We start from the raw sequence: 21,817 nt of genomic DNA on the forward strand, positions 1-21,817 counted from the left end.
GAATGCAACCTCAGGTGGGATATCAGGAATGGCTTTTCTCTGCAGACAGCATTGGAGCGGAGACCAGAATGCAGTGAAGGAATGAGCCCAGCGAGTAACTGGGAGATTAGCCTTATAGACAAAGGGAGAGCAAGTGCAAATGTCCTGAAGTGAGATCATGATGGATTTTGCATTTCTAATAAGCTCTCAGTTGTTGCCAGTGTAGCTGGTCCACGAACCACACTTTCAGTAGCAAGTGTTCAAACTACAGCTTGACCCTGGAGTCAGTAACTAAAGTGAGGAGGTCATGGAACTGAGAAATGAGGTCACTGCATGAGAAAAAGAGGATGAAAAGCTGCATGTGCAAAATAACCCTATTTATGTAAAAAATATATGCAAAAATGGATATTAAAAATATTAATAGTATTTTCCTCAGTGAGATCACATTTTAGGTGATTTAAATTCTCTTCTTTTTAGACTATTGCAAAATTTCTACCATGTGTATTTATCACTTTTGTATTCAGAAAAAAAAATTATTTTGGGGATGCTTGTGTGGCTCAGTTGGTTGTCCAACTCTTGATTTTGGCTCAGGTCATGATCTCATGGTTTGTGAGATCATGCCCCACATCGGGTGCTAACTAGAGCCTGCTTAGGATTCTCTATTTACTCTCTCTCTCTGCCCCTCCCCCTCACTCTCTCTTTCTCTCTCAAAATAAATAAATTTTTTTTTTTTTTTTTTTTTTTTTTAGAAAGAGAGAGAGTGTGAGCAGGGCAGAGATGCAGAGGGAGAGAGACAGAGAGAGAGAGGAGAATCCCAAGCAGTCTCCGTGCTCAGTGCAGAGCCTGACCAGGGATTGATCCCATGACCCTGGGATCATGACCTGAGCCAAAATCAAGAGTCAGTCAGTCAACTGACTGAGCCACCCAGGCGCCCAAGGGAAAAATATATATATTTATTTATTTTTATTTTTTATTTTTAAAAAATGTTTTTTAATGTTTATTTATTTTTGAGAGAGAGAGACAGATCATGAGCGGCGGAGAGAGAGAAGGAGACACAGAATCTGAAACAGGCTCCAGGTTCTGAGCTGTCAGCACAGAGCCTGACACCAGGCTTGAATTCGGGAACAGCAAGATCATGATCTGAGCCAAGGTCGGACGATTAACCAACTGAGCCATCCAGGGGCCCCTGAAAAAATTTTATTTTTAAATTAAAAACAGGACATATGTCTTTAGTTAAAACTCTGATTTCAAAATGTACACAAAATTTTCTAAATTAAAAATATTAGTATAGACATATGAGAATTGGCTGGGGTTTGTTAGGAAAGTCTTCACAGAGGGGATGATTTTGAACCAAATCTTGATATCTAAGTAAGTGAAACCTAAGTGTGAGCTCTTAACAACTTCCTTTCTTATTTTCCTTTCCTAATGTGGGAGTGGGGAGGGTATGTGGGGTGCGAGTAGTGTATTAGTTATTTCTTGCTGTGTAACAAATTATTCCAAAACTCATCTGCTGAAGACAGCTAACATTAATTACCTTACAGTTTCTGTGATTTAGAAATTTGGGACCTGCTTAACTGGGTGGCTTTGACTCAGGATCTCTCATGAAATTATCATGAAGACATTGGCTGGAACTGTCGTCCTCTGAAGGCTTGACTAGGGCTGCCCAGGGGATCCAAGATGCTTGGCAGGATGCCTCAGTACCTCGTCATGTGGAACTCTCCATAGGCCTGTGTGATTCTCTAGAAAGAGATGTGGCAGCTGGCTGCACTCAGGGTGAATGATGTGAGAGAGAGGGAATGGAGGAAAGAGAATGCCTTTTATAACACATGTGACACTTTGGCTTTATTCTATTCATTCATAGAAGCATGTCACTAAGTACAGTCCAAAATGCAGGGGAGAAAAATTAGAGTTTACCTTTTGAAAGGAGACTGTGCATATATTTTTAAACCACCACAGGTGGAATGGGCTGTGATAGTTCAAGGGCATTCTAATTTTCATTTAAAATGAACTGTATAAGATTATAGAACACGGTGGCCTGCTTTGTTAGTCATTTGGCATGCCTGATGTTAGCAGAGTACCAGGTGGAAAAGATGAAGGGTAGAAAGACGTGGTGAGGAAAACATCTAGAAGATAATGTGAACCACAATGTAATTTTAAGTTTTCTAGTAGCCACATTGGAAGATATCAAAAGAAACAGATACAATTAATTTTAATAATATGTTGCTAGCCCAGCATATGCAAAATATTCTTTTACATATACTCGATATAAAAGTTATTAATAAGATATTTTACATTCTTTTTTGTCTTACTAGCCCTTTGAAATCTGATATGTATTTTATATTTTATACTTATAGCCCCCCCTCAATTTGGATTAGCACTGTTTCAAGTGCCCAGTAGCAACATGTGGTTAATGGTCACCATATTGGACAATTTAAGTCTTGAGAGCTAGGCCAGAAACCAGTCACTGAGAAAGTACTTTGGGCAGAATCCATCATGCAAATAGCGGGCCCAATAAAGGACTTAAGCTGAAGAGTAATATGATCAGACTTCCTTCTGTTTTAGAAATCACTCTGACTGCCTATGTTTAGGACCTGGTGGGATAGAGTAGGCATGACTGGCCTAAGAGACTATTAGAATATTCTGGGGCGCCTAGGTGGCTCAGTAGGTTGGGCGTCCGACCTCGTATCAGGTCATGATCTCACGGCTCGTGAGTTCGAGCCCCACGTCAGGCTCTGTGCTGACAGCTCAGAGCCTGGAGCCTGCTTTGAATTCTGTGTCTCCCTCTGTCTCTACCCCTCCTCCGCTCATGCTCTGTCTGTCTCAAAAATAAATAAACATTACAAAAAATTTTTAAAAGAGACTACTGGAATATTCTGTGTGAGAGTTTGGATGAGGCTGGTTACAATGAAGATGGGGAAGAAAAGATATAGATAGCAAGGAGGTGGTTTCTAATTGGTTCAGTGATTTCTTGGATGGAGGGAAGTAGGTGGTCAGAAGAGAGAGAAGCCTAGAATGATTCCAAGGTTTGAGTGGTTGACAGGATATAAAAAGGAAACACAGGACACAACATATTTTGTCCTGGGAAGGTGGCAAAGGAAGATTACAAATGTAGATTTGGAAAAGTTTTGGTTGAAATAATTGTGCAGGCGAGAGGTAGAGGTATCTCACAGACAACTGGATGGATAAATCTGGAGCTTAGCAGAAAAAAAAGAAAACAAAACCCAGCTTCAAGTAGAATCATTACAGAACTTATTAGAACCTTCTATGTAAAATTACTATGAAATTACAGAGCAGTTTGGGAAGTTCCAGGCTCTCAGTTTCTTGTTGTGGAGGCAGACTTAGCTGAGAGGAAGGAGCAGAGCTGCCTCATGTATAGGCCTCTGAGCAGTGGGCACCAGGCTGGGGGTCCTGCTTTCCTAGCCCAGTGACCTGGTTGCTTGGGAGCAGGAGAGATGCTATGGGAGCCACGGCGAGTGGTCATCTTAGAGGGAGGCAGGAGCCCCTGGGCCTAAACATTGTGTTGTGTCATTGAGGAGGAATGGAGGAAGCGAAAGTGTCTGATAAGGCATCAGAAGTTAAGAATTCCTGTCCTGGAATGTGGTCGTTTACCTCATATGTTGTCTCCACCTCTGATAGTACCTGTCCTGTGAGTGAAGTGTGACTAGTAACCTCTTCCTCTTCATGACTAGAGATGGTGCCTTAACTCAAGGGTTGCAGACTGAAATGCCTACAAGGGCCAAGCGGGGCACCTGTAGGAGTGAAGTGAATGCAAAGAGCGCGCAGTGTGCTCGGCCAACGGGAGCAGCTGAGGCTCAGCTCCCGGAGATTTTCGTGAAGCGGCAGCAGGAGCCTAGTTGCCAGAGATTTTGATTTTTTGTGCATGCAGATTTTTTTTGTGAACTTTTCAGACTTTTAAATATTGGATGAATTGTATTTAAGCATTGCAAACCAAACAAAATATGTCTGTGGGCTCTAATCAGCCCACAATCCACCAGTTTTTGACATCAGTCCATTTATGCCATTATATATCATGCTTGTTTGTATTTTTCTACTTAGGTCTCCTACTGTAACCACCATTGTTCATATGGGTTGTTTCTGTTTGCTTTGCTTGCTCGTTTTTTATTCCCCTTCTATAATGGGTCAGACCCTATTTGTTGATTAATTTCGTATTTGGAAGGTGGACAGAGATACAGGAGGTGCTAAGACCTTTCACTCTTTTAGGACCTAAAACAGCAGACCGTATGGAAAATGACATATTCCCCTGGCAGATTCAGGCCTCACAATTGGGGTAGGAGAGGAGTAGCTAAAGACGCAATTGGCCATGTTTTGGTGATGACTCTCCTAATAAACTGAAGATTATTTAAAGTAGATCCGTATTTAATAACAAAATGAAACATCAAAGTCATTTATGAGGGTAGTAGGTCTTGTGATGAGAAAATGTTACGTTTTCCAGGGCTCAAAACTAAACATTTATTTTTAAAAATTGAAGGAAGAATGAAATGAAATAGAAAGTACAAGAAGAAAACAAGTGAGGGAAAATGGGAGAGAAATATGTAAGATAAAATGGATGTACTATGCATTACCCATGGATGTTATCGAGCTATGTGCTTTAAGTTTGTAGAAAAGAGGGGATGCTCTTTCATCATGCTTCTTATCCCTCCTCCCTCTTTCCTACCTATGGACAGAGTTGCTATAGATCAATGACATTCTAGGACACTGGACCATGTTTCCCAGTAAGTCCATTAAAAGATCATGGGCTGTTCATTAAAAGTTCGTGCACAATGTCCACACAAAGACTTATACACAAGTGCTCATAGCAGTTTTATTCATAATAGCCAAAACCTGGAAACAACTTGAATGTCTGTCAGTAGGTGAATGGATAGATGAACTGTAGTGTATCCATACAATGGAATACTACTCAGGAATAAGAAGGAACAAAAATTATGATACACACAACAAGATGAATGACTCATGAAACATTCTGTTGAACAGAAGTCAGAGCCCAAAGAGTTCACACTATATGATTCAATTAAAAACATTTTTTAATGTTTGTTTTTGTTTGTTTGTTTACTTATTTATTTATTTAGAGAGGAGAGTGGGGGAGGGGCAGAAAAAGAGGGAGAGAGGTCATGGAGCCCAATGCCAGGCTCAATTTCACAACCATGAGATCGTGATTTGAACCAAAATCGAGGGTTGATTAATCGACTGAGCCATCCAGGCACCCTCTATGTGACTCAATTTATATGAAACCCTTAAACCCAGGCAAATCTAATCTATGGTAACAGAAAATATATCTATGATTGCTTGGGGCTTGGGGTGGGGGCCATGGAATAAAAAAAAAGCATGAAGGAATTTTTGGTGGGGTTGGGTGATAGAAATTATCTGTATCTTGATCGTGGAGGTTACATGTGCGGTTATATGTTTCAAAACTCCTCAAACTTACACTTAAAGTAAGTATATATTGTTCTATGTGAATTATACCTCAGTACAGTTGATTTAGACAAAAAGGTCATGTACAAAGGTATAGCTCTCTCTGCTGCTCTCCGGTACCTTTCTCACCTGTGCTAAAGAAGCAGTTATTAGATCTAGCTCTCCTTTCTGCTTCCAAATGGCATAAATGGGGAGAAAGCCAGGGCCTTTCTGCTTGGGACATGTCCAGCTAACCTGTGGGTCTCACCTTGCATCATCAAGCATTTTTACCTGTTTGGTTTTCTATCTCCATTGATGGCAGATGAGATGTGGTGAAATCCTGAAGTTGGGTTTGGGCTTATGGGGAGAAAAGGTGTTCCTGCTCTGAGCATTCAGGCTTACTCAGGTGCTTGCACTAGCCCAACCTACAAAGGCTCTGCATCAATAGGTGTGTGGATAAATGGTGTAGGAGCCCAACTTCAGCTGTGAACAGGACTTACTTTGCTTTTCTTTACAATTGTTCTATAGGTAGATAGCTCCCTCAGTGGAATTTTGAAGAGGGGTAGCTAAGGTTGAGGACATGATTTGCGTATTTCTAGGAACTTGGGTAAATACCATCTAAACATCATAATTATTTCTAAGATAAGTCTTCCATAGACCTACCACGCTCATTCAGGCCTCAGTACCTTTGCACATATTATGGCTTCCACCAGTCTGCCATACTCTCTGGCTGGCCAAATGCTTACTTTTCAAGGTCCAGCTTGAGTCATTGTCCCTAATCCTTTCCAGTGACCAGTCTCCAAGCAGATCTATGTATTTCTTGCTACATGATACAAAAGAAGGGAAAAGGGCTTGAGTGTCATACAAGTCTGGGTTCACATCTTGACCTGCCACTTGCTATGTGACTTTGAACAAGTTATTTATCCCCTTTGAGCCCCAGTAGTGTGTGTGTGTGTGTGTGTGTGTGTGTGTGTGTATAGGCACTAAGGCTTAGTGATATATTTATGTATTTTTTATCTCTAAAATAATGATAATTCCTACTTTTTAGCATTGTTGTACATATTAGATGAGATAATTAAAGTATATAATTTGCAAAATGAAGATGCGTAATGTATTCTAGCTATGATGATTATTAGACTCTGGTGGCAATAACACCTATAAGGCTGTTCTTGCATATAGGTGTGGACATGTGACATGGAAACAATAGAATATGACTGCTGTGTGTCACTCCTGGAGTGAGAATTTTAGGAGAGGGTATGTACCTTCTCCACCATCTCTGTCACCAGCAACACCTACTTCGCAAGGAACAAGCTTATTTTATGTTAGGTCCCTGACATCCTAGGGTTTATTTATTATATCAAGCTAGTGTTAATTACTCTAGTGAATTTAGAAATTGGCACTTTGAGGTGAGGGGTTAATGGCAGAGAAACCTAAAATACATTGTGTTGACTGTAGTTGGATAGTGGGTGGCTCAGACACTGATATGGAAGGCTGGGAAGATGGAGACCCATGGAAGAGAGGGCAAAGAATTTGGTAAATCTGTTGCTGGTGATAATTTATAAGGTAGGCCAGGTGCCAGACAAGCTTTTTGTCTCCAGATCCTGGTTGTCACTTACTGTGCTTAGTGAGATAGATATGCTCAGGCAAGATTTGGTGTGTTTGAGAATGAAATGAAAAGGGATTAGATACAGTCCAAAAATGTGATGCTTTTCTGGGACTGGAAAAGAAAATACTTATTGACCCCAACTAGTCAAAGATATGCCTGAAAAAGGCTTTGAGCAACAGAGGTCCACTTAAAAATCGCAGTTTAGTAGATGCCATGTTAGCCTCCAGAAAGGTTATAAAATAGCTAGGGATTGTTCTCTACCCTCAAAGAGTTTATAATTTACTAAAAAATTTTTTAAAAAGACATGTACAAATAACTGTGGTGGGAGACAGTTAATTATCACAGCATGCTGCTTTAAATAATGGAAGAATTACAACCTTCTGGAAGAGCCCAGAGTAGGGTTCTCATGGGGAATGAGGAGCTTGGACCTTGGTAACGTATCAAACCTTCAGACCCATGAATGAATGAACCTCAGTTATCTTTCAAACTCATTTTCATCTTTTTGAAATGTGAGGGTTCAAATTTGGTCTGTGGGGTAGTAGCATTGAGGCAATGCCTCCAGCAAGCCCATGACTTCTCCATTGATGTTCTTTCCTGACTTTACAAGTCATTTGGACTAAAACTTGAAAAGGTTCCCCCTCTTCAAGTCTCATTTCCGTAAAGGCAGAAGAGGACCCTGTTTGCCCCATCCTTTTTCAACTGCCCCAAGAGTATGAGATGCCCCAGACTTTAAAGCACATAGATTGCTTGTTTTTATTGTCTCTTGTTTTCTAATAGTCATTCTCTGGGCAAAGAAAGAGAATTTGCAGCTTCTTATTGTTTCCCGGCATGAGTCTAGTACCTTGTTAGCTTGTTTTTATTGTCTCTTTGGCTCTGCAAGGCATTTATCTAAATATAGAATGGTACAACACTATGGACAGGATTGGAATAAGATAAAATTCTTTCCAATCAATTCCCTTGCATTTTCTAGTGAACAGTAGGTACTGTTCTTTTCTCCGAGTGGCAAGAGTGGGCAGCAAAAAGAAATTATATTGAGCTGTGGCACTTTCCACCCCAGAAGTCAATCACTCTAAGACCTTCCAAGGTAGGAAGTCCAGAGTGGTCAATGCTCTGGACGCTGGCTCTCCTGTGACCTTAGGCAAACCACACAATGATGGTCAGCAGCACATACCTGCCCATTGGGGCAATGTATGGAAGGGGCACAGGCATCAACAGTCCCAGACTGGATCTCTTGCCTGGCCACTTATTTCAGTGGGACCTTGGGTAAGCTAGTCAACCCCATCTATAAAATTGGTGATCCTAATGAAACCTATCTCTAGAGTTCTTATGGGGGTTAAATGAGATGGATATATGTAAATTATTCAATAGATTTTCAAGAAATGGTAGCTATTATGTTTTGTAGCCTGATATTTTATAGCATTAATGTTTCAAATGAGACCATATCTTTAATTTTGTTTCTGGGAGAAATAATCTATATAAATTTATTTATGATATTAATAAAAAGCAGCTCTCACCTACCTTATGAATCAGATACAAGTCTCTTATTCCCTTCATTCTGATGAGAGGGTTTCATTACTGGAGGCAGTGCCGTATAGTGGTTAGAGCAGGGACTCTGGCACTAGTGTTTGGGGCTCGAATCCTAGTGTGTGATCTTGAGCAAGTGGCTTAACTTCTCTGGGACATAATCCTTTATCTGCAATTCAAAAATGATACTTTCATGTGCATTACCACACAGTATAGATCTTCCTATTTTTGGTGCAGAAATATTGTGACTGAGTCTAGAGGACTCCCTTAGACCCTGACGGGGCTTCTGCCATATATGTTACGTGCATCCTGTTATCTTTATGAAATCTGAATTCTGAATTCCAAAACTCATCTGGTTCCAAGGGTTTTGGATAAGAGAACTGTGATACACCCTCCTAAGATTATTTTGAGTTACATTAACTTCATGTGAGCCCCTTGGAGCCTGATTAGCTATTACTGTCATCCTTGGAACAATCCTTTGAGAGACTAATTATTATCCCATTTTATAGATGAGGAAACTAAGATACAGAGAAGTTTAGCTGCATGGCTCATATGTGTTAGAGCTGGAATCCAAACAAGGCCTTTCTGACTCCAAACCCCAGGCATTCTGTTGAAACAGATCAATTCCCAGGGCCCTGTACATGCCCCCACAGAGCCAACCCTAGTTAAGATCCCACTCAGAGAATTAGGGTCTATGGTTAAGGAAACACCATAAACCGGGCCTGCCCTTTCCAGACACCTCCACGGGCAGACCAGCGCTCTTATGGGCTCTCCGCCCCCTTTCCACAGCCATACAGAGGAGGGAGGAGTAGAGAGCTGCCAACCACACGGCGTCATGAGAGAGCCAGCCCTGCACACGCTGGCCAGCTGCGCTCCTGTGTCAACTTGGGTCTCTCCAGAAGCTGACAATAAGAAAAGGGCTTTAGTGCTAACAGCTGATTTGTGAAACACAGGAAACATCATTTGCCATTCGGCAGTGGAGAAGTGATCCAGAGAAGGGAAGGCAGCTAGTAGTAGGTATGTTATTATGCTATTTCTCACAGTGAGCGACTGAAACTCCACAGGGAAATGTGAGTCACGGAGTAAGACACATGTCTCAGAATGATCCCACCCAGGGGATGAGAGAACTGAGGTATTTATACTCCATCTCTGGAGAGTCCTTGATTGAGGGCGACTCCCAGGGATGTCCTTGGCAGGCAACCAGAAATAGCATGGCCTTCCTCATTCTGAAATGTGAGGTCTAAGCGATGTGAGTGAAGCATTGACAGGGTCTGTGACACACCCTTTAGCACAGTTCTGTGCAGTAGCAGGAATAGCTTTATTTGTGAAAAGCCCAGGGTGGATGATGTCTCACTCACTGTGAGTTTGATATCCACAGACAGACCTACCTACCCTCACAAAAATTCCCACTGTGCTGCCTGCCATGGTGCCTGAAATTTGTGTCACAAGTTCCTAGTTCTCTAGAGGCCACCAATAAAATGTTGGTACACTACCCAGGAGAATTAACAAATGAGCTATGACCTTTCCTTTCCTAGCTAAGAGACCTGCCTCTAGAGAATGGGACTTTGAGCAAAGAGGTTTTAATGGAAGAAATATTAAAAAAAAAAAAAAAAAAAAGTTCTGGATAGGGGTGGGAGTAAAGGAAGAACATTAAGAAACGAGTCACCACCATTGAAGACCTTACGTAATCTGTGGTGCTAGCTACCAGGTCACAGATGGACACAAAGGGGAGCCTCTAAGGACAGTGGGACCAAAGGGGGACCAGAAGGGTCTCTCAGACAAGGAAGGGGCCCAAAGGGACATTTTCTTGTTCCCCAGTTTTACCCAGATCAGGGCCTGGGAAGGAAGACTCCCTTCACTGCTGCTGTGACAGTGAGCTCCGGAAAGACAGTGACCGTGTCTTCTTGTCTGTGTCCCCAGAGCTCAGCACAGTGACTTACCTCACTGAGTAGACCTGCCATGAATTCACTTCCCTGCTCTCGTTTCACCTGCTTGTTCCTTTCAGATGTTTCTATAAGCAACCCTACATTCATACCAATGAACTTTCCATATCACCATTTTGCCTTCTGTAAAAAAAGCAACACCACCACCACCAACTTATTTATTGGCAGTGAGACCTTGGACAAATTACTTAACCTTCAGTTTACTAGACAATAAAAAGGAGAGAATGCCCCTGACTTCCTGAGCTCGTAGTGTGGACTCAGTGGGGTTGTTATGAACAGAATTGTGCCCCCCCCTCCCCCACCAAATTTGTATGGTGAAGCTCTAACCCTATTTTTGACTATTTGAAGTCAGGGCCTATAAGGAGGTAATCAAGTTAAAATGAGGTTGTAGGGTTAGGCCTTAACCCAATAGGACCTGTGTCTTTATAAAAAGAGGAAGAGACTCTAGAGATCTCTGTCTCCTTGGGTGCACAGAGGAAAAGCCCTGTGGCGACCCAGTGAGAAGGTGGCCGTCTGCAAGCCAGGAAGAGAGGCCTCAAAATAAACCAGATTTTCTGGCACCTTGGTCTTAGACTTCTAGCTGCCAAAACTGTCAGAAAATTGATTTCTGTTGCTTAAGCCACCCAGGCTGTGGCTTTTGTTATGGAAACCCTAACAGACTAATATGGAGGTAACTCATCTAAAGGGCTTTGCTACAGAGCCTGACACAGGGTGGGGATTCATTAAGTGCAGCTGTTGTCATTACTTATTGCATCCAATAAGAATACCTTTCTAGAAGAGAAAGAGAATCTGGAAATGCTGATACCATACAGTTTGAAAATCCCCTTTAAGCTCCTGACGAGAAATTGAGGACATCAGAAAGAAGGCAAACCACACTCACTGAAGTTTTCCAATCCTATTTCTGCGTATAAGGCATAATGATTTGTGTCAAATAATATGCCTGCATCTTTCCTCTGAGGAATTTTACGTGCTCATGCCAACAACTTATACATCAGGCAAACGTCTGTGTCCTGAGGATGAGCTAAGGGAATGTCTGAGATGGCCCGGTGCCTGAGGCCAGGACCGTGCGCAGAGGGGCGCTAATAAAATAATTGTGTTTGCTTCACTCTCTCTGTAGTTTAGGCTGTGCAGTCTGGAAGCAGGCCAGGCTGGTCTGTTTTAGGAATTGCAGCATTGAGTTTACAGTATAAGACAGGTTTTACTTCAAGCAGGCCTTAACTAATAATGGCCTTTTAGAAGTACAGCTAGCTGTGACTCATGGGCACATCAGGGTGAGGGACCTCCCAAAACTCTATTCTTTCACTAAAACTCTGAGGTTCTGGTTTCTTAATGTTGTTTACATTCCTCAGGACACCTCTGTTGGCCCCTCCACGTGGACTTCTGGGCTACGGACCTCCTGTGAGCAGGTGGGGAAGGGGGAAGAAGAGGCCTCTCAAGCAACTACAGTTCTTTTTGTTTGTATTTTCAATCCAAATTCATGCGTTGGATATGGTACTAAAATCCATAAATCCATTTGGGAAAACAGAGCCATCTGGGCTCATTGGTCAGAGTTCTAAATGGTGTAGAAAGAAGGAAAAAAATGTGACTTCTCATAAATGGGAAGGGGGTTGCCTTGGCTTAATTGAAAGCAGTTGAAAGGATTCTTTTGTCTGTTTTTTTCCCCTTAAGTTTTTCTTTAAATCAATGTTGTCCAATTGTCCTCAGAGACGACATAAGGCACAGTTGAAACTTCTATTATCCTTTGCTGTTACTGCCTCTCCATCAACCTGGCTTCACAGGGTATGATGTTGTGGCCTATAGGATTTCTTGCCATTTATTCCTCTCTTGCAGATGAATGAAGTGCTAAAATATGGTTCATTAAACTCACTTCTTTTTGTATCTCCCAGACACTAAGTATTCTTTGATTCAGTGTTGATTCAACATATTCATTAAACCCAAACATTTACTCTACATTCACCAGGTTCCAGGCCCTTTTAAAGGCAGTGGGGATGCAAGGCAAATGAGACACAGATCCTGCCTTCAAAGAGCTCCTGTTTAATGGGAGAGCAGAGAATTCATTCCTAACACATGACCACAGAGGAGGACAGAGCATGGAGAAAGTCTTTGAAGAGAGTACCAAAGGATTTGGCAGTGACCTTCCATGAGGGAAGAAGAAGAGAGGAGCATTAGTGGGAAGAAAGATGAAATGAGGAAAAAGAAGCAATATGCAGGTTGTTTTCGAGAGAATCAGTCATTCTGATGTATGGATGAAGGCAGCTGGTGATGTCAATGTATATTGCAGACAAGTTTAGTTTGAACACCAGGAAGGTAGCCTCAGTAGGTGAAAGCCTGAACGGAACAATCTTTCTCATCTTGAGCTGCACTAAATAGTAATTTAGCAAAGGAAGGAAGGGTGGAAAGAAGGAAGGAAGGAAGGAAGGAAGGAAGGAAGGAAGGAAGGAAGGAAGGAAGGAAAGAAGGATGGTAAGGAGGGAGGAAGGAAGGGAGGGAGGGAGGAAAGGAAGTCACCTTATATGCTTGGTAAAAAATCGTATATGAATCTGTCTGCCTCCATTCCATAATTCCAACCCCGCTTCCCAGAAAGAGTTGAGAGATTGGCCCACCAGAGTTTCTCTTTAAGAGAAACTTATAAGATACAACTAATAAACACCAAATTCATTGTTTGCCTGGTTTCTCAGAAGATTGGGGAATGGACTGACCTTGCCTTAAACCCATGAGAAGTGCACTATCTTAAGAAAAGCAACGGGGCACCTGGGTGGCTCAGTCGGTTGAGCGTCTGACTTCAGCTCAGGTCATGATCTCACAGTTCATGAGTTCGAGCCCCACGTCAGGCTCTGTGCTGACAGCTCAGAGCCTGGAGCCTGCTTTGGATTCTGTGTCTCCCTCTCTCTCTGCCCCTTCCCCACTCATGCTCTGTCTCTCAAAGATGAATAAATGTTAAAAAATTTTAAAAAAGCAACGACAGTATGATATCTTTTATTACATAGGGTGATATAAAGATGGACAAAATTAAATATATATTATGATGTGGTTTGAACATTGTAGTAAATTAGCATGTAGCTTTGAATTTGTTATGCTCGTGGCCAAAATCTGTTATAAACAAGTTGGAATGCTGCTCAGATTGTGTCAAAAATAAGTTTCCAGAAAGGAGCCCTAGCATATGCCTACACAAATGTAGTACCACTCATAAGGAACAGGGAAGTGAGGGGCAAGAGAGAGATCTACTAGCTACTAATTAAAGCTGAATTTAAGGATTGCTATGGGATTTTCAAATGGACTGGGGTCAATGGTGAATCTTATTTAAAGGCCATTTGGGGAGGAAGAAGGGCCAGCAGGAGCAGGAAGACTTCAGGAAAGCACCTGTACCCCTTCAGAAATACATGTCTTTGGTTTCTTCCTTTCATCCCACTCACTCATCGGGCTTAACTGGTGGGATCTGGTTTTGATTCTATCTGCATAGCTATTTTGTACATATGTGGACACCCCAGATAGTGGTAGTAAAGAAGTTCACTCAAACTTGCTCAGTCCAGAGATCAGGTGATAGAAATCATGTTCACCTGTGCATTCCGAGTACCCAACATAGATGTTCAATATGTTCAGTGTCTAAATTAACAGGCTCCTTGCTCTATTAGTTGTACTACTGGAAAATCTGTTTCTCTAAAAAATATTTACTAATTATCTACTCCTTGGCAGGTATTATATAAAGCACTAGGGATATAAGTGTGAGCAAGAGAGGCATGACCCTGTCTTCCTGGAGCTTGTTGCTCATAAAGAGAGGCAACAATGAAATCAGAAATTATAAGAAGTTATGATAACATCGTAATATGGTAAGTGGGGTGCTGATGAGGTCAGTGCCAGGGAGACCATGTCTGCTGGGAAGGTAGATCAAGGAATGCTTCCTGGGATAAGTGACTCAGATGAAGTTAGTCAGAGTTCTCAGCCCTAATGGGATTTATAATCTATTTGGAGAAGGAACACTGTCACACATGCAAAAGTAAGGAACAGTGTGAGATAAGATGCTCCAGGTTCAGTGTTAGAACATGGATTATAGATGGTAGAAAGGGCAAAACCAGAGGACAGAAGTGGGCATGGAGGTTTTCCAGGAGGGAGGGGCCCATGACTGTCCTTGAGAAATGGGGAGGACAGTGGAATAGAACAAGAGGAGAAAAGGCTGAGAAGAGAATTGCACCAGCTGGGGAAGGGAAGCCTAAGATGCGTGGTAGCAGGAAATAGGCTGAATTATGCAGGACCTGGAAAGTCAGGCAGAAATGGAAGTAGAGACATAACCATATTATAGTTATTATTTTAATAATATGATAAAAGCTACTACCTTTCACGTCCCAGTCTGGGGTTAGGTGCTGGGCAGGAAATGTTTAGCAATAAGCCTGCGATCCTTCCTCTCTCTTTAGCAGGGGGAGGCCTATGGGAAAGGAAGAAGGAAGGTAACAGTCAAATCTTCATGTAAACACACTAATGATGTATGGCTAGCGCAGGTTCTTATCTATGAAATGCTTTTGGAAGGAGGTACCTGTCCTGCCTGGGTTGCTCATCTGTGGCAAACCTGGAATCTATGGATGTAGCGAGCATGGGTCCTGGGAAAAGGTAACGTGAGTTATGCAACTATCTGAATATAATGTGAAGATACTTGATGATGGCTCTTTTCTGTATAGGTGATGTGGCCACGTACATGGCTTAAAGGTTTTCTGTTGATCTGGGTAAGAGAGTGTCTTGATGTGGCATGAAAGGCCTGAGGATTTGCATGAGTCCTGGACCCCTGGCTGCTTTACCTGGGCTTTGTGATTGTTTACTTCATTGAAATTATTGGGGCGCCTGGGTGGTGCAGTCGGTTAAGCGTCCGACTTCAGCCAGGTCACGCGTCAGGCTCTGGGCTGATGGCTCGGAGCCTGGAGCCTGTTTCTGATTCTGTGTCTCCCTCTCTCTCTGACCCTCCCCCGTTCATGCTCTGTCTCTCTCTGTCCCAAAAATAAATAAAAACGTTGAAAAAAACATTTTTTAAAAATAAAAAAAAGAAATTATTAGTAAAGCTTGATGCTGGTCAAGGTCTCTATTTTTATGAGTCTGCTTTAACACTCTGATCCTTTGTGTTGCCTTAGATACATTACGTATATTGTCTCATATCAACTGTATATGGTAGGTGCTCAGAGAAACTGGTTAATTTGTCCAATATCATACAATGAGGAAGCAGCAGCCTCCAATTTCAACCCAGATCAGACTCCGCAGCCCACACTTCCCACTGTTCTGCATTGTTCCCCTTTTTAAACTTGAACAGAACAGAACAGAAAAGAACAGCTCATGGGGCCCCAGGAAAGCCCTGGAGGACCAACAGGAAGCCCAGAAGCCCTTTGAAAGCCACTTCCCCAAAGTACAGTTTTAATGGGAAAAGTCTTTCTGGTGTAAAACCTGATTCATTCGAGATCCGAAAGGTAATGTTTGTGTCACATTTTCCATGGAAATTCCCATTTTCACCAGAGGCTTACATCCCCACTGGGACTCTGCGACTCATGGAGCATTTGTGTGCTATCGGGGGAATAATACCACAGTCTTTGAATGCTGAGAGAATGGCCAAAAGACTCTGCCCTTGATCAGAATCAGATGATATAAATTGGAGTTTCTAGTTCCATCTTTAGCTCGAAAGCAAGCTGGGCCTTGTGGGAAGACTCACTATTCCCCGATGGGTTGGATCAGCCATATTTCACATGGGCTTCAGTTTATGAGGATATTTGTACGCATTCATTCACAGCTCTGAGGGGTTTTTTTTCCGTCTGTTTTGTTTTGTTTTGTTTTGTTTTCACATGAATTTTTACAAAGCATTGGATCCATTTCCTGTTAGGAACTCGAGGTTCTCTTAAAAAAAAAACTGGCATATGAATGTGAGGAAAGGGGGTAGGCCATATCGAAGAATCCACTTTTTCTTTTCTGGAGAAGTGGTTTAATTCTAGTTGCCTCAGGTCAAGGAGTCCCATTCTTAGAGGCCAGCTGACTAGTATAGCACCTTGGTTCCTGTTAAAACCACCACGGGATACCCATAACTGGGATGTGGCATATTGCCTTATGCCTGGAGCTCTCTCAGGGCTGCCGGCATCGTTAGTGGACAGATGGAGCCATCTTCCCTTCCCTGGCTGTGCCTGTTTAATCATCTCTGGAGGTAGCTATTGTACCACCAGCTAACACAAGTGCTTAATAAACATCTAAATTGCAATACCCCCAAAAGGTGTTCACCTTGATAGAAAAATCTGACGGAAGAGCACCAGAATCTTTATTTCAACAATCAAAGCAGACCCACACATATCTGGTATCTATTTACAGCAATATGCTGAGGAGCACTTTACCTTGGGTCTTTACAAGAAAAGTAAAAATTTAGTTGAGAATTACCGAAACCCAGTAATTACTGAGCTTAGTTGAGAGAAGGCAGTGGTCTGATGTAGACTTCAACTTTCTCTTTTTCTGGATTCCATTGATCCCCTTCTTCGCCTACACTTAGCATCCCACTGTGGTCTCTCTCCCCTGGGCAATTGCTTTCTTGCTTCTGGACTCTTACCATCTTCAGGGTCTTTGGTCTTTCTTTATGCTCTTATCCGATCTTCCTTTTATACACAACCTTTCTAAGTCATGAAGGAGAACTTGATTTGTTCTAATGCATGGCAGAATACTGGCTATTCACTTTGTTGAGTTGCCAGCCTATTTGCTGATGGTCCTGTGATTTTCCAGACTCAGCACTTGATGTTCTTTATGTCTTGGTGCCCTGCCTCTTATATTCTTTCTTTGGCCTTCCGTGTAATGAGGAAAAAAAGAATAAATACCTCTTTGCTTGTGAAGGGAAGAGTAAACTACAACTGAATATGGATTTCCTGCAGTGTTACAAAGACATAGACATACAACTGTCTTTGTAACACCACAATCCATCGAATCATCTGATAGGGTAAACAGAATATCTAACTAACTACTGGCTTAAACAGGGAGCTGTTTCTAGGCATAATTAATACAGTAACAAGGTTGTCAGGATTCCAGATTGACTTATCTGTCATTCTTTGTCTTCATACTACAAATCCAAAGAAAGACAGGGAGAAAGCTCATCCCATTAGAGTTCTCTCTTTTCAACAAAAATAAAATGGAGGGAAATCTTTTCCAGAATATATACCCCACCTCTAGCAAGTTTCACTTTAATACTATGGGTCAGGATAGGGTCACTGCCTATGCTGCCTGTAATGCAACTGGGAGAGTCACTGGTCTCTTTACTGGAAGTGGACTTTGTGTGTAAAGAAGGAGGGGAAAGCCTCTTGGGTAGCCAACCACTGTCACAGACAAATTCATATATTGAAACCCTACCCTTCCATGTGATGGTGTTAGGAGATGAGGCCTTTTGGAGGCAATGAGAATGAGATAGGATCCCTTGAAAAGGATGGAACCCTTGAAAATCATGAGAGAGCTTGCTTCCTCTCTCTGCTTTTTCCACCATGAGGAGAAATCTGCAACCCAGAGCAGGACCTGACCATGCCTGCACCCTGGTCTCAGACTCCCAGCCTCCGGAACAGTGAAAAAATACATTTCTGTTGTTTATAAGCCATCCAGTCTATGGTATGCTGTTAGAGCAATTCCAACAGACTAAGACAACCACAGCCATTCAATACTCACCTAAAGTGCAACAGCCCAGGGATGGATTATATTTAATCATTTCATGCTTGCTGTCACATGAGCCACACAAACAGTTACTATGGAGTCATAAAAGAAGAGACCTCAAAAGTTGGGAAGTTCTGAGTCTCTGGCAAGCTTTTATTTTTTACAAAAGCTCCCTTACCTGGTTTTGGTTGAATATCTACTGAAACCCCGAGGATATCACACACACACATGCACACATGCACGCACGCATATCTGACACCTTTTATGTAGACTTGGTCACAGCTATGCACGTTACTGAATCATTTCTAAAATCAGAACAGGAGCTTACCAGAAAATAATCTAACAAGTCTAGGAATCATAACAAAATCTTGGGTACAGCAAGGGCTAGATGCAGCTTAGCCTCTGAGTATTGCTGATTAAGTTACTGAAAAAGAATTTAGCAACTAGGATTTTCTAATGATGAAATTTTTTTCCTGTGTAATTGACAGTAGCAAATTTAACAGAAGAAACGCTGAGGAATGGTGATTATAGATGCATCCCAACCTAATTTTTCTTCCCCAGTCTATAATAAAAGGCATGGAGCTCAAACCCCTGGGGAAAGCAAGAAAGCCAGGTCTGTATACTTTTGGTAAAGACAGGTTCCCTTCTTAGGATGATGTGTCTGCAGAATCATCTGGAGAAGCAGATGTGAGGGAGGTTAATCCGCTTACTTAAAATATCCTGAAATAGCAGGAAAAGCTATTTGAATCTCAGAAAGTCTGTGAGGTAGTTGAATGGGTTAATCAATATTTCATTTGATGAACTGGCTTGCTGAGGGGCTTTAGGGGACACCTTTTCCCTTCCTCTGAAGAAATAACAAAGCGGTTGGGTGAATCCAGGGTCACACCCAGGGCACCTGGAAGGGAACCTCTGTGGAACTCTCTCTTGGGTTTGATTGTGGAGTTTTGTTTGTTTGTTTGCTTGTTTTTTTAATGTTTATTCCTTTTTGAGAAAGAGAGAAAGAGAGAGCAGGGGAGGGGCAGAGAGAGACACACAGAATCTAAAGCAGGCTCCAGGCTCTGAGCGGTCAGCACAGAGCCTGGGGTGGGGCTCAAACTCACAAACCTCAAGATCATGACCTGAGCCGAAGTCCGACACTTAATCGACTGAGTCACCCAGGTGCCCCAATGTTTTTTTTTTTTTAAGTTTATTTATTCATTTTGAGAGAGACGGAGACAGCATGAGTAGGGGAGAGGCAGAGAGAGAGGGAGAGAGAGAGAATCCTAAGCAGGCTTCGTGCTGCCAGCTGTGGAGCCAGATGCAGGGCTTGAGCTCACGAACGGTGAGATCATGATCTGAGCTCAAACCAAGAGTCCTTCACTTAACCGACTGAGCCACCCAGGCACCCCCTTGATTATGTTTTTAAGGGTTTGGAAAAATTAAGAAATGTTAGGCCTGTTTCTGATTAGTTTCTGAGACACTCACCTAGTGTTGTAACAATGTTTATTGAAGAAATTGTATATTGTGTGTATAGCAGTTTTGACAGGAGTCCTGACCCTGTGGGTGAGGAGGAGCCCGTAAGTAGCACAGCGTGATCTCCAATCGGAAGAAAGAACATGCGGGGGCTCCTGGGTGGCTCAGTCGGTTGGGCATCCGACTTCTGCTCAGGTCACCACCTCATGGTTTTTGAGTTCGAGTCCCACGTCAGGCTCTGTGCTGACAGCTCGGAGCCCGGAGCCTGCTTCAGATTCTGTGTCTCCCCCTCTCTTTGCCCCTCCCCTGCTCTGTCTCTATCTCTCAAGAATAAATAAGCATTAAGAAAATTAAAAAATAATAATTAAAAAGAAGAAAGGACATGCTGGGACACATGCCTTTAGAAAGGAAGCATTTGATCCTTGAGGAGACAAGGGGACAGAAAATTTTTTAAAAAATCTAGCCTATGGGAAAAAAAGGGCAAAGAGACATTTAGAGTAGGTTGAAAATAAGAATGTTAAGAAAATTAACATCTTCTCTTTGATAAGAGTAAGTAGACAGTTATGGGCTTTTTATTCCATTTAGAAGTTCTAGAACCAGTGCAGTCTCACTGGGGAACTGCAGACAGGCTGGGCACTTTCACAATTTTCATACATGTATTCACTCATTTATTCTTCCAGGCATCGTTCATTAATCATCCGTCCCCAGTCATTTACGAGGGGCCTCCTCTATTTCAGGCAGCAGAGCCACCATGATGAACAAGAAGTTCTTCATCTGGAGGACTGTGGCTCGGCTGGAGGGAGGCGTATATAAACAGCTAGTAGGGTAAACACAGTAAGTGCTGCACTAGACCTAATAGCAGGTCACTGTGGGCGCACAGGAAGGAGAACCCCTGACTCCTCTTGGGTGGCTGGGAAAGGCTTCACAGAAAGGGACGTTAGAAGTGGCCTGGGAGGACGAATGGGAATTGGTCAGGAGAAAAGAACGAGGAGGAAACCCCACTGAGGGAAGGGTCTGTGTGAAAGCCCTGGGGTGTGACTGGGCTCGCTGAGAAGAGGAGACAGCAGTAAGGGTAGGGGTGAGGCCCGCCTCCAGAAGGTACGGGAGAGGTGACCAGGGCGAGCTGAAACAGGAGCCTTGGTGTGGGGGAAGCCCTCCACCTCAGGGGCCGGAAGGTACCAGTGCACCCCACGGGGCCCAGGCCCTCCCGCCACACACACACACACACACACACACACACACACACACACCCCACACACACACCCTCCACACACACACAAGAACTGTTGTTTCAGTCAGCCCCCTCCTGAGAATACAGTTGAGTCTCTCAGTTGTGCCCTCCAGAGCCCAGCACTCTGGGAACGCTCTAAGGTGCTTTGGTAGAGAGGACCCAACAATGGTTTTTAAGCATGGGAAAGACACACACACACTGGATCTCTAGGCTGGAAGTTCATTGAGTCAGGACTAGGTCTGAGTCGTGAGCAACTCGGTCTCCTGTGAAGACTTGGCATGTAGAAGGTCCTTCCTAAGCAAATGCTACTTTGTTAAATGAACTCAATGAATCAGGCGGAGTGGAGAATGGACTAGCGAGGAAGGAGACTACGATCAGCCCAACTGAGAGGCTGAGACATAAGAATCCAGGTGAACTATCACAGTAGGGTTAGAGAGGACGAGCCAGTATTTAGACCAGCACTGTCCAATAGAACTTTCTATAGTGATGGAATTGCTGTTCGGCACCGTCCATAACACCAGCCACTAATCACATGTGGCTCTTGAATACTTGAAATGTGGCTAGTGAGAGTCAGGAACTGAACTTTTAATTTTAGTTAATTTAAATGTAAATAGCCACGTGTGAACAGCCACACTGAACAGCACAAAACTAGAGTTTTCTGTGGCAGAATCAAAAGAACTTGTAACACATTGGATATATTCATTAGTTCAATCAACAAAGATTTATTGATCATTTTCTGGGTTCTGGAGGAGAAAATGGGGGCCAATTTGTGGCAACTGTATGTACCATGCTAAGGTGTTTAGAGTTTGTAATAACAAGGGGAGGAGAATGGACAGGCTATTTCAGCAGGATTGGTCAGGGAAACCATCTCTGCATGACAAGTCGAGAGTTGGATGATGAGAAAGTTATGCAGCTTAAGAAAAACAAAAACAAAGACTCCAAATAAGAACTAGATCAATCATTGATGAAAGAGAGCAATAAAATTCAGCATGAAACACTCAGAGCAAGAAGGGACCTGCACCATCTGTAAGTCTA

The 21,817-nt window shown here is 42.7% G+C and overlaps 1 protein-coding gene across 2 annotated transcripts in view; it reads left to right on the forward strand.

The window, feature by feature from the left end:
- TSEN15 (tRNA splicing endonuclease subunit 15) overlaps positions 1 to 21,817 on the forward strand; it is a 122,386-nt gene that overhangs the window by 39,310 nt on the left and 61,259 nt on the right. For both annotated transcript variants that reach the window (XR_008293343.1, XR_008293344.1), the window contains exon 4: positions 20,289 to 20,385. The gene's annotated coding sequence lies outside the window, so the exon portion shown is untranslated. The remainder of the gene's footprint in view (positions 1 to 20,288; positions 20,386 to 21,817) is intronic.

This window comes from Acinonyx jubatus, chromosome E4, assembly GCF_027475565.1.
Source record: "Acinonyx jubatus isolate Ajub_Pintada_27869175 chromosome E4, VMU_Ajub_asm_v1.0, whole genome shotgun sequence".
Lineage (NCBI taxonomy): Eukaryota > Metazoa > Chordata > Mammalia > Carnivora > Felidae > Acinonyx > Acinonyx jubatus.